General features: G+C 37.2%; 1 protein-coding gene across 3 annotated transcripts in view; it reads left to right on the top strand.

Moving 5' to 3' along the window:
- Positions 1-14,015, top strand: part of gpc6 (glypican 6) — a 574,948-nt gene that overhangs the window by 100,530 nt on the left and 460,403 nt on the right. The window contains exon 3 of one of the 3 annotated variants that reach the window (XM_031897065.1): positions 8,062-8,106. The exons of the other annotated variants lie outside the window; for them this stretch is intronic. The gene's annotated coding sequence lies outside the window, so the exon portion shown is untranslated. The remainder of the gene's footprint in view (positions 1-8,061; positions 8,107-14,015) is intronic. 3 annotated transcript variants of the gene reach the window in all.

The raw sequence follows: 14,015 nt of genomic DNA, 5'->3' as shown, positions 1-14,015 counted from the left end.
GACACTTGACTTTAGAATCTGCAGTTAACCAGTTAACATGATGTGTAAAGCTAACAATTTAGCCCAAACGAAAGCCTGGTTAAAACCCTAGACCCTAGACCCCCACCAGAGCCCCCTTTTCCTCAACTGCACTTGGGGGCTTAAATACTGGCAGGCTCTGTCTTGTGCCATTTGGATCCTTTTCCCAATATAGCCAACCCATCTCTGGCTTCAGCTGTGCATGCTATTGGTCAAATGTGTGAACCCGTTATTAAATTGTGAATTCAGGGACACTGTGTTACACAGTTACTTGCTGCCTTCTTAGTTATACTGGGATTCTAATATAACGTTATATTGTTGGTTGATTGCATGCATATTGTGAAAAAATACACTTGCTTTTTTGAACAATACGTGCCCTTTTTAGTGTTTTACCCTTATTTGTTTACAATTGTGTTAAGTCACACTGTAAATTTGCTATTATTGGTCTCAGGAAACTGTCCAAAATGAAGTTAGATAAAGTAGTTTGGATGACCTGTAACATGAGAGAAATATATAATGATTTATTATAACAAATGGAGAACTTCCTTCTTGTGTAGCAGAGAACTGCTAAGACTATTTGGCCAAAGCCTAATATACAATATACCATACAGTAATAAAACTTGAATTCAAACACACTGAACTATGTTTTACATTTAATTAAACTGCCAAATTGCCAAGCAGGTCCAGGACCTTAAGTTATAGCAGCTTCAAACAGTGGCGTAAAGAAAGATTTGTTTAAAGTGGAAAATGGAATCCCTGCCAGGCCCCATTCCATAATGTTTGCAATAGCTGTGAATGCCTGCTACTTTTGCAGCTTAGGCCTTTAGGTCCAGTGTCTTCTCTATCACAGCCTTAAACTAGTTTAAAGCTGAAATGATTACAAATTGTAATTACAGTATCCAGACCAACAGCTGTAACTACAACAGCTACAAATGAAACTTATAAAAAAATAAAATGTTTGCACATTTCTGAGTTTGATTTATTGAGAGGGCTAAATCAGATGTAACTCAAGCAATGTTTATTGCATTAAAGTATGGTCTATTTAGCAGGATATGATCCTGGTCCCGAGAGACTCAGGGATATTTGCAGTACTGCAGTCACTTGGGTACATCTGCATGATCTGTGTTTCTTGGTCATTAGATAGGCACGCTGGCGATGTGTTTTATTATTGTTCCTTTTATCAAGATATCACCGACATCTAAGAAAAACCTAGTAATGACTGGTTTATTAACTTATGATACATACAGTACAGGCATACCTTTTTATGTACTTGCTAGTGTAGTACTGGAATGATCCTTTATGGTATTAGTGTGTTTTGATTTGTTACTGCTTTTGTAAGGCATGCTTCTTTCATTTTATAGTACTGGTATAGGTTAATACAAAGATATCTATCTTTCTGTTGATAACTGTAGATTCATGCCTTTTTAGTGTTTGGGCAACTCTGTGCTAGGCCTTATATACAGTTCTGCTCTCATCATCCTCTGTGTCTAACGGAGTTAGTTTCATCCTGCAGTTCTCTCTAGCACTTTGGGTTGTATGCACTTCCACCATGATTCTCCCTTTCTCTCCTTTACACCTATTATCTCCTACCATAAGTGCCTCCAAAAACTGATTTAGTCATTTTTTATAGAAATAGCAACTCTACTATCTCTACTCTACTATCTACTTGCCTATGGTGTTTCTCCCAAAACAAATATAGTGCTGTAACACTGTTCTAGTTATAAGAACTGTAGCATTTTCGAAAATGTGCACACATGAGAGTTCATAAGTGTATAATACAGTAGTAGCAGTTAATGGACCCCAAATCCTGAGGAGGTTAATGTGGTGTTGTGATATAGGCCTGTAAGGGTTAATAAAGCAGGCCAAGGTATCCCAATAATCTTCCCTAATGTGCCAGAAACAGATATTTAACAGGCCTCTGGTCACTAGGGTCTGGAACCTGCCATGTGTAAAGGTCTCACAACCTGGGATGTCCATTTCTAATCCCTGGCTTATAAGAGCCATGCCATGTGGGGGAGTGAAAGCCCACATGGGGGTGAATTAGAGTTCACATTGGGACATTGGTGATGTGGAGGTCACACCATAACCCAAACTCACACACATTTATTGTCCCAGAACCCATACCATTTATACTAGAGGTACCAAAACCCGAGTATATATTTAATTTAATATGGCCTGTCATACGAGTCCAAACATGATTGCCTTTGGGCATTCTGCTTGTCAGATATGAATATCTGGGCAGGGGCAGGTCACACAGTAGTCATGTTTAATCTGTTTGGGACCGGTGGGATCATTGAGAACTGATGAATTTAATTTCATCTTTCTATTATGTTTCCACAAGGAGTTATGGTGACACCCCTTCCATTACTGAGGGGGGGGGGGGAGTGTCCAGTTACCTGATGCCCCTGCAAACTAGGATAAATAGTCAGCTCTTCTGACTACACTTGGATAAATGTTAATGTAATGTAATTTACTGGAAGGACCAGTTTTGATTGGAGGTTCATCCCATGGTTTCCCCTTGCTTCCAGGACTAGAAGGACTTTGCTTGGTACAGTATAGGACTTATATAGGACTATGTTTTTCCCTTTTATTTTACAAAACTGTTTGTACTTATTTTACTGTATGTCCTTTTTGTAACATCTTGTTTTATATATGCACTGTTATACCTTTTATAACATTAAATATAAAATTTAATACGTTTGTCGTTGATGCTCTAAAGCGTACCTAACCTCCGAGTGTGTAACTGTGTTGTGTGCCTTAGCCCTCTGCATGCTGTATGCTGATTAACCCTTTGACTGCTGGAAAGGAGAGTGTGTGCGTCAGTTCCTTACATAAACCCTTTCTCTACCAGTGTGCTTGGCATCTCTTATCGCCAGTGTAAGAAGTATGAGTGGTGACAGCAAGTTGTGTATGAGTTTGTGAGTGTTGGTTGGTCTTTGGGGTGCTGTGACGCTAGTCTGACCTGTATGCAAGGTGTGTGAGACTGAGCAGGTGACCCTCTAGACAGCCACACCAAGTCGCGTGCGTCTGAATTAGCTTAATCATGACATTATATAAAAAGGGTATATGCGTAGTTATATCTAAAAGGGCATCCCCCTTTTTACAAAAACCAGCAGTTGTCCTAGAGTCTGAAGACAGATTACCTACTTTTTGGAAAAGTTTCCACAGTTAAATAATGTCACAAGTGTGTGGTCACCAGCTGATCTCTAAAAACTAAAAAGTTTTCCCACTCCTGGAATGCACAACTGTCACAATCCTAACCTCCTGTGGATATATTGATTTTCAAGTGGAACATGTAACTGTTGAGGTATCCATAAAGAAGATATATTATTTGCTGAGAGTGTGTATTTTTATTACCACTTTAATGTTTATATATAAATGTAGTGAAAAAAATAATTTTCAAGCATCTGTGCATAGGCAGATGATGCATGATTCAGCTTTGACTCATCCAGCCTACATATCTATGTAATAACATATATAAAATAAATACACGCATCTATCTGTTTATCCATCTATCTATATACAGGCATGGATCTGTTATCTGAAAACCCATTATCCAGAAAGTTCTAAATTATGGAATGCTCATCTCCCATACAAACAAGTACCTTGTATTTGTTCCCAACTAAGATAGGATTGGGTTGCCTCCAATAAGGATTAGTTCTATTGAGTTTAGTTAATGTTTACATGATTTTTAGGAGAGTTACACCCATATGTAATAAAAGACACTAAGTTTGCCCAGGAGCAGTAACCCATGGCAAACAATATGTTTGCTTTTAAACAGGTGACCACTAAATGCTACCTGCTGATTGGTTGCTATAGGTTACTGCTCCTGGGCAAACTTAGTGCCTTTTATTGCATATGGGGGTTAGGTATGAAGATCCAAATTACTAAAAGATCTGTTATCTGGAAAACCCCAGGTCCTGAGCATTCTGGATAACAGGTCCCATATCTGTACCATATTACAGACTTTGATGTGGCAAAGTATTATTACACAGTACAATAAGTATCTGAAATTAAGCATTAACAATAATAATATGCCAAGATAAAGTACACATGATGTTCTGATGAAGGTTCTCTGATCCTTGAGCATTTTAACCCATTAACATACACATAATCTCACATAATCTATGGCAACCAAGCTGCAGGTGGCTTTGATTTACTTATAGTGTCCATGAACATGTAAACAAATGCAAAAACATTATCCAAAGCCAGCTGCAGCACAGAGAGGGTTAATTAAAGGGGATACTTGATTTAATAACATATATATTTTAGCTTTGCATTGCATATTATTCACCACATACCTAGCTTCAAACTAGATAAACGTTTTGAGGAAACCTCTAAATATTTGTACCACTATGGGTAAACAATATATGCATAGCGGCAAAAGGAAAGTTTCCATCTGCCTTGCTCGCATCCAGGTACACGAGAATTGCATTGCATGCATCTCTTTCACTTAAATATTTTAACAGTAATAAAATGTGAAAATGGCTGGATTTTATGCTTGGCAGTAAAGGTCAGATTCCATGAGGAAAAAGAAAATGTCTTACGCATTAAGTGTGAACGTAAAAGTACTAAGAGTCTTGACACCTTGCAGAATCCAAATGCATTCTCTGTAATGGCATAGTGCTACTGCAAAGGGAAACTAGGCCAAGACAAGTTTGTTTTTAGACTAAATCTTAGGGCGTAATGTAACTTTTTTCAAGTTATGCAATAAGCCTTTTCATGTAAAATTCATGCTCATACCCTGTACAGCATTGTAAAATGTTATAGCAACTTGCCACCTTTGATAAAATGCTGCAGAATTACTTTGCAAGGTGATCAGAAAAAGTTAAAATAACAAAGGTGTCATTACACATTCTAAAAAGCAGCTGCTTTCATTTTAATTGGATAAATATATAAACAGGTATGGGGCCTGTTATCCAGAATGCCCGATATGGGGTCGTTCTGTAATTTAGTTCTCCATAGTTTGTCTACAAAGTAAAAATTGTTTGCATATAAGAATACATTTTCGCTCTGCAAGTATTTTTCCATTAACATTACTCCCTTTGTATATTACTTGATAGATGTATCTCATAATTCGTTTTTTGTGTAGCCATATAATATAGGTTTTACTTTACAAAGTCTAATATATCATTGCCTCCTCAATAAAAAGAACATCTAATTGGCTTTCTTGACCACACTGCTTATTTCAGAACCCAGCTTTCTATCTATTTGTATTACTAATGCAGCTTTTGAACACTCCTTTGCACTTGATGACTTGTAGCGCACCTCAGTCATTTTTGGCAACCTTATTGCTATTGTCTGTTTCTATTTATGCAATGTTTACATTGCCACTGCTGTCACTATACCCTTTTGTGAGGCAGACTGTCAAAAATCTTTGACAGTATAATACCACCTGTCCTAGCCTTCCTGAACAAGTTATAGCTTTTAAGTTTCAACCTGTCATAATACTCAACTAATCATTTATTTGAATTGCTCACTATGCAAGTCTATTCATTTGCATATGCATTTTGATAATCCTCTCTTCATTCTTCCAAGACATCTTTCTATATTCTGGTACTTTCCACCATTCCAGTACAATAGCTCTTCTTTTCTTTTGCTTTCTATCTCACTTATAAGTACAGTCAAACCTCCAAATGTATGAACCCAGACTTTATGGTTTTCTCCATTTTTTCATGGTCCTGCTAATGTCAATGCATTCTTATGGAAATTTTCCCTTTTTTTTTTTTACATGCTCATAGACTTAAATGTATGGATGAATAAAATGTAATGTGAATAAAAGTTGCTGCGAAAAAATTGAGGAGAGATTTACTCATCACTATAGGGAGGGCTGACATAACGTTGATGATGCTCATATAACCTGAATGTCATCACAGTCACAAGGGGCAGTCTGTTAGCTCAGGCTTACTGAAGTCATTGCCTTTAAGGCTGATGCCACACGAGGCGTTTTTACGCTGCGTATTTTCTTGGCCTAAAAACGCCGCACAAGCCTAGTACTGGTGACGTAAGCAAATCCCGTTGCCATGGTGCTAATAGTGCGAAATAGCAAAAAACACTGCGTATTTCCGCTAGGTCTGGCAGCTGCCTTTGCGTATACATAGGAATAGATTGCTTTGCAAGTACTGGCGTATTTCGGGCCTACGCTTGAAAAATCCGTGCTAAGGCATTTTCCGCATTGTGTGGTTTGCTTTGCGTCTTTTCAAGCTATTTCTATGGATGATGATATCAGGCGTTTTTCAGCCGCCGAGAGAATTAAAAAATACGCAGCGTAAAAACGCCACGTGTGGCATCAGCCTAATAATAACTTGACATTCTGGAGACTAGATTATTTTTTTAAAATGCTCAACCTGATTTGAACAGCATACACATTATAAACATGCACACCCTCAATAATGATGAATAATCCCAGGTCCATAGAAAGCTGAACCATCAGCAAAGTAGCCATATCATGGTATGTAAATTACCATAAATTATAATGTAATGTAGAATATCCTTATGATCATTTTTATTAATTGCAAAAAAAGGGCTCATTTTCTTACAAAAGGGCCTGTAAAGCTATTGGAAAACAAAAAAAGGGAGCCAAGTGAACAATGATTTCAGTAGAGAATTCTCAGAATGAAGCTGGGAAGAGGTCTTTGCAGGAGGGGACCTGGGACAACACTAGCATTTCTAACAAGTAAAAAGCCATAAACAACACAATGTGCTGAAGAGTGGTAAACTAATAAAAATATATGAGCTGCTTTAACCATTAAACCTTAAACGATTTACACCTGCCGACAGGAGCACAATAATTTAGCTGATCAAGAAATTGTCAGGTATAAAACAAAGTAGTAATTTTGTTCTTAATGCAATAAATAAGGTAAATTATTAAGAGACGCTTGGAAAGATAATGGCTATAAAAACTGAATCCAAACACACAGTACTACATTATTTATGGAAATTTCACATTAGGTCAGGTATTCTTGATTGTGGCTTTATGCAGTTTAGAGTGGCACTTCCTGATCCCCTATAATAATATGAAATTTCTTGCTACAATAGAAAACAGTCATTGGTGTGAGTGAGGTGTATAACTGATTCTGAAATTCTATACCAATTTTTGGCTTTGTTACCTGTTTCACTGACTTAGCACTGCGTTTGACCATAAGGTCATAGCATAAAGCTATACTATGTTTCTTAGAGCCAGATGTCTGCTCCTATTTCCTAAACATAGTCTGTAGGACTGATTTGCTATTTTCAATGTTTGAAAAGAATCTTTTTAAAATTGTAATTATTCATTCATTATTTTCCCCTGATTATATTGGCTTTTCTCCTTTTATTTTAGGTTGATTTTGACTTGAGCAGTTATTCAGAATGGCATAGAAAGACATTTTCCAATAATTATTCAACTGCAATATGCAGTGGTTAGGTTGGTTATTTTGTTTATTAGGGATATTCTGATTACCTAATATTTTAGTTATTTTTTTTCTTTAAGCATAAGCAGCCAACATCTTGGGTTCTGTTGTGTTCACAGCTACTGAGCATTCCAGTAATAACACATGGGTCTGCCAGGATACCTTCGCAACATGAATCGGGTCAACTGGAAACACGATAACTTGATGCTAAATTACCTTTGTGTGCCCTGCCTTGAGTACTTGGTGGGAAATTAAGAAAAAGAGACAGGAAAGTGTTAATAAATAAAAAACCATAACACACTGTTAGGAGTTGTTCTTTATAATTGGTTATTATAGCACTAAATTATTCTGCAGCACTGAACAGAGATTATACATCAGGCTTATGAGTCCCTGCCCCAGTGCAGCTTGCAATCTAATAATAATAAGATTGTTTCTATCAATATAATGATCACTACAATCACTGGAAAAAAATATTTGAATTAAAAATCTGGGGACATTGGCATTGCTTTTTCTAATTTTAAAAGACTCTTTAGCAAATGGTAGGTAGGAATGCTTAAAATGTGAATGCAAACAGATGTTGTAGAAAGGAATCAGGATGAGTGCTGTGATAGTAAAACAGACCCTTATCTTTTCTCTCTTATGTTCCTGGGAGTTGATGGAGTGGAACAGAGTTGACTGCCAGGAGCATGAAGAAAAGGTAAAACTATCATTGGAAAGGCAAGATGTTTCTGAATCCAACTGAGCGCTCAGCATATAAACTGCACCTTTAGCTAAACGGAATATGGGAATTTTATTGAAAGAAGATAATGAAAATATTTACAAATTATTATCTTTGAGATGACTACTTAAGGAATGAACTGCTAGTAACAAAGTAATCTAAATCTCTACATGAAAAAATGAAAATAATTGTGTGTGTGGTGTGTGCGTGTGTATATATATATATATATATATATATATATATATTTTTTTTTTTTTTCCCCTAGCTGTTACCAGCTTCTATTCATATGGCACCCAGTAAATGGTATTGCTCACAAATTACAGAGTAATGTAATACAGTTCAGTAACCATTTCATGGCAAGAGGTGCTCGTCAGGCTCTGTGAATTGTAATGCATTTTTCATACTGCCAAGTGTGCTTCCACATACCTGGAAAAATACTTAGACTGTGTAACCTAGACATAAATGTTAGTTCTCTGCAAAGGCTGCTGACTGCTTTGCACTGACCCTCATTATATATAAGTGATAAACTTTTCACAATAAACCAGATTTCTCTGAGAGATAAGGGGACTTTGCATTTTTATGAGAATGTATAAAATGTTTTACACTGAAAGACAGTAGTAAACTAAACAGCTTATTTATAGAGCTCCATTGTTACCCATATGCGTGAATTACTTACATGCATTATAATCACAGAAAGAATCCATTACAAAGGAGCTAATTCATTGTATTTATAATGGTGTGTATTTTGTTCTTTACCCCAGACCAACAAAGAACTTTACACTAATATTTTACCTCACTCTGGTCTAGAGCTTGTGTAACTGATTGAAGCCAATGAAACAAATTCTGTGGTCAGTATATTTCTGGCATGAAAAGTGGCACAAAATGCTGTGTAAAGAGCAATGGCGCCCAGGTGTAGTTTGTCTTTTTTTTTTTTTTGCAAAATCTGAAATTAAGGAAACTCCTGTCCCTACAAGCAAAGTAAAAATAAATTTGCAGTCCACTGAGAAGCCTAATAAAATTGGCCACAGTCAGTGGATGTAAAAATGATAGGGACTGTTGTGAATGTTGTGAAATGCCAATCATCAGGTGGCAGTTCCTGGTTACATGTGGCCAATTTTATCAGGAGTTTGTACCAGGAAATAGAGATACAGAGCCAGGCCCGGATTTGTGTAGAGGCCACAAAGGCTTGGGCCTAGGGCGGCACAAATTTGGTGGGCGGCATGCCACCCCCCAACTTTGTCTTGCGCATGTGCGAGACCAACGGGGGTGGCCTCGGGGCACCCGGATTAGAAATCCAGCGCTGTACAGAGCAGTTAATTATACAGTTATATTTAAAATAAACCCCATGCATAACTGCAGAGCTCCAAGGTTCATAAAGGGCTTAATCCCCCCAATGTAATAAAACGTGCAGTGTCGCATAGAAACCAATAAGATGTTGCTTTATCATAGGTGACCAGTAATTGCTACCTGATGATTGGCAGCTGTAAATACTAGACTAGCCATTTAGCAAACTTTGCTTCTTTTGAGTACAGAGTAAGCTAAGATTTTTTAGAGACTGAATTGTATGAGACATAGGGAGGCCTTTAAATGTGATTTCTTTAGCATTTACTTGTGTATGGGGCATTCTGCACACAGATTTCAGCTAACTCTACAGTACTGTTGCCCAATACCAGTCCATGAAATGTAATAGCTTGCTAGGAGTTGCCATAGTAAAATGTATATATGTGTACACTTTCATTATTATTATTAGTGATGAGCACAACTCTCTTTTTTGCTATATTTATACAGGAGCAGTGGCCAGCTCCTTATTGTAGCTCCCATCATTCTTAATCACCCAAAATGAGTTCCAAATCGAATCTCTGCCCAAACGAGTCACAATGAGTTGTCTCCAAGCTCCCATCATTCCCAGCTACAGTCAGGTGATCCCAGTAGTGCCAAGTAAAGGGCAACCATTTGGGAGTTTTAACCTTGGAAAGCAAGTTGCTGGTAAAACTCAGTCCTCAGAATGTCTTAATGTCTTGTATATATTGATAATTGGTGATTGCAGAGGACCTCTTGTCTTTGTCTATTCACTATTATAGATATTACTTATTAAGTATATAGTAAGTAGTGTTGGAATCAATTATTTACTTAAAATGTACATTGGCATCTTAAATGCAATAGATTTTCTCTCAACAGTTTTGGTTCTAGCAAGTCTTAAAGGAGCACTTCAGTGTAAAAATGAAACTGGGTAAAATAGGCTGCACAAAATAAAAATGTTTTCAATATAGTTAGTTAGGCAAAAATGTAATATACAAAGACTGGAGTAATCAATCATTGATTTGAGGGGGCGGGGCACATGGGACATAACTGTTCAGTTAGTTTACATTTGAATCTGACCTGCTGCTCACAAGCTAACTGAACAGTTATGTCCCATGTGCCTCCCCCCTAAAGTCACTGACTAACTAAGAGAGCTGCAAAGGAGGAAGTAGTGTTCAGGCTATTATGTTAGACATCTGCTCACTCCAGCCTTTACAGATTACATTTTTGCAAATTGCAAATATTGCAAATATTTTTTATTTTGTGCAGTCTATTCATTTTACCCAGTTTTATTTTTACACTGAACAGCACAGATAGCTTTCTTTATAATGTCATAATTATATAACCATCATGATACAATTCTTTAGAAGCTGAAGCAGAATCTTCATCCCGTAAGCATGTTCCCTAATGTCTGTCACAGAGCAGCAACTAAAAGTTGCGTGAGTTGCTCGCATTTTCCTTTGCTGAAAAATGTGTCAGCAGTTCTATACCAGTTAGGGGCTGCTAAGGGGTAATTCTTAATCATGATAATATCAGCAGAAAGTTAGGTTACCTTCATCATAGAAGCTGGGGGCAGGCCAAGCCAACCGGGTGTCCTAGGCAACCCAGCTGCCCCCTTCACCGCACGTGCATGGATGTGCTCATAGTATCATGGTAGGGGGGGGGTGGAGAGCATGGTGACTAGTGATGAGCAAATCTGTCTCATTTCGCTTCGCCATAAAATTCACGAAACGGCAAAAAATTAGCGAAACGCATTTGTTGTGCATTTTTTTTTTCGCCCGCGGCTATTTTTATGTCACCTGCATCTATTTTTGTCGGCGTGGCTATTTTTTTGTCGCCCGCACTTTAACGCGATCGCGCCCATTTTTATGCAACCTCACCCATTTTGACACAGCCGCGTCCAATTTTTATGTGTCCTAATTTGACGTGAGACCAAGAAAACTCTGTGCGATGGATTTTCCCGCTGTGAATTTTCACAAAAGTTTCACGAAACAATTCGCCAATGGCGAAATGCAGGAATTTTCTGCGAATCCATGCCTGGCGAAAAAATTCGCTCATCACTAGTGGTGACTAGTGACAGCAGTGGGGACAACAGAGCCTAGGCTAGGGGTAGGCAGAAACAGATACCTTCCTAGCACCCGCTATTGCACATATACATATTTTTCTATGCTGCCACATAATGCTTATGTAAATTTCTTAGCTGTGTAACATACATTTTGTTTTGTTTATAAACAGTATATTGTCAGCCCCTAAGCTCAGTAAGTGACAGCAGCACAAAGCATGTGCAGGGAATCAGCAGAAAAGAAGATGGGGGGCTACTGGGGCATCTTTGGGGGTACAGATCTTCCCTGCTAAAGGGATGGGGTTGCCTTGTTAAGCTTTAGTTCTACATTAAAAATTTAGAAAATCAAAGTGAGAGGAAATAGAAAAGTGCAACTAATTCATGTTTGAAACTTAACTTTAAAGAAACAAATAAAAAAAACAAATATAATCTATAAAGCTGCCAGGAAAAGCTATTATTTTTTAATGAAGGAGGACTGCCCATAAAGTACTAATAAAAAAGAATGTTATAAATGAATGTAAATGGGTCCTTATGACAATATTTAATAAACAATATTTTAATGGAATAAACATTTGTAAAAATTTGATGTAAACATTAATGTTCATTAATAATATTTTTAAACACAATTGTGCATTTGGCATATTTCAGACCTGCTTAAAGGTAATGTCTTTTTTACACACAAAATAACTAAGATTTCACAATTTACTTTATATGCTGCTCACAAATGACAATATGGGTAATCTTTATTCCATTATTGGTTTTGTTTCAGTGGCTATACATAACATAACAAAGGTACATGTCCAGTACAATGCTGCCTGTTAGGAGTGAAGACACACGGAGCTACTTAGTAGCAGCTACTTGTCACGGCTACTAAACCCCAGAAAATTTCCTGCCATAGACAATACTGAGAATTGCCTCTGCTAAAACACAAGTAGAGACAGTTATCAGTAAATGATCGGCATTGTCTGTTTTAGTAGCCCTGACATGTATATGCTACTAGTAGCTCTGTGTGTATCTTCACCCTCTAAACTTTACAGATGACACAGTATAATCAGTGGTGATGACCCTTTATGTCCATTATCTTGATAAGTTCTGGCAGTTAATGAGGTAAAAAAACAGTACTAATTCTAGCCCACAATCTAAGAATTCCTCTTACAGGAACTGCAAATGCACTGCTCACCTCTGGGGCCATGCACCCCAGTGTTCCTGCCCGGCCACTGATAGTCCTGTCGCTGAACATGTTTGGAACTGCCAAACCAAAGTCAGATATTTTGACATGGCCGTCTTGGTCCAGCAAAATATTGTCTGGTTTGAGATTTCTGTAATATAAATAAAAGTATTTCTAGAGGTAGATAAGATTGGTCAAACAGATAAAGAAACATTTTAACAGCATCAAATTGAAAGTTGAAAGTAACGTATAAGTGATCAAAATATAGATAACCCAATATAAATATTAGGGTGGAAAGATCAGGGAGAAGCGAAGCTATACTGACCAATGAACAATGCCGCGGTTGTGCAGGAACTCCAGGCCGTACACGATTTCTGCTGAATGAAAGCTTATAAATAGAAATAAAATGTAAAAAAAAAAAAGCATAATGCAAATTCCAAGTTGCCAAAAATATATATTTTTCCTAAAATCCCCCCATATGACTTACATCACTCTATCCATCTCCAGGCTCCCGTATAAATCCAAGTGATGTGCAAGGCTGCCCCCACTGAGGTACTCCATCACAAGGAAAACATGATGTTAGTTATACAGACAAATAGAAAAGAGATTAAAACAATGGAAGCAATGGCACAAAACTGAATAAATATTGACCTAATTTAGTACTTTAGATTCAAAAGCCACATAACCTTGGCACAGGAATGAGCTTTGATCAGCCATCATGAGCACACTGGCCTCTATCTGCATGCTGTTGTAATTGCATTCAGGTCTCTTCTTTATGAACTTCATGGCCGCGTGATGCTTCTGGTTGGCAAATGTAGCCAACATAACCTGAGAATAACATAAATAGATGGGTATTACAGGTTTTCTTGTAGGTACAATACCAATCAGTCCTACTGATACACTTATTGGGTAGAAGGAGAAATATCTTAAGGAAAATATTTAAAAATCATATTAAAGATCACATAAAAATAGTATGGTGTCAGTTGCAGAATTTCTCTATAAAAAACACAAAGCATATAATTCCCTATATAATATAATAATCTGTGTTGGGAAACCAGTCACTCACTTTGCCGAATCCTCCTTGCCCAAGAATGGAATGGAAGTCGTAATTGTGGACATCCAGTGGACTAACTTGTGTTGGAAAAAAGATTTATGTCCTTCATAATCATAACCCAAATGTATATGAAACAGTGAATGTTACTTAACCTTTAACACAAGTAATATATAGCATCCATGTACAAAAAGTACGCCAACTGAATTGTACTGTATATGACTGAAGTATTTTTAAGGAAAGGACCCATGAACTGTTTATAAAAACTAGAAAAATATTTTTTTTGGAGCAGACACTAATAAACTCGC

This window comes from Xenopus tropicalis, chromosome 2, assembly GCF_000004195.4.
Source record: "Xenopus tropicalis strain Nigerian chromosome 2, UCB_Xtro_10.0, whole genome shotgun sequence".
NCBI lineage: Eukaryota > Metazoa > Chordata > Amphibia > Anura > Pipidae > Xenopus > Xenopus tropicalis.
This window is presented reverse-complemented; position numbering and strand designations above follow the sequence as displayed.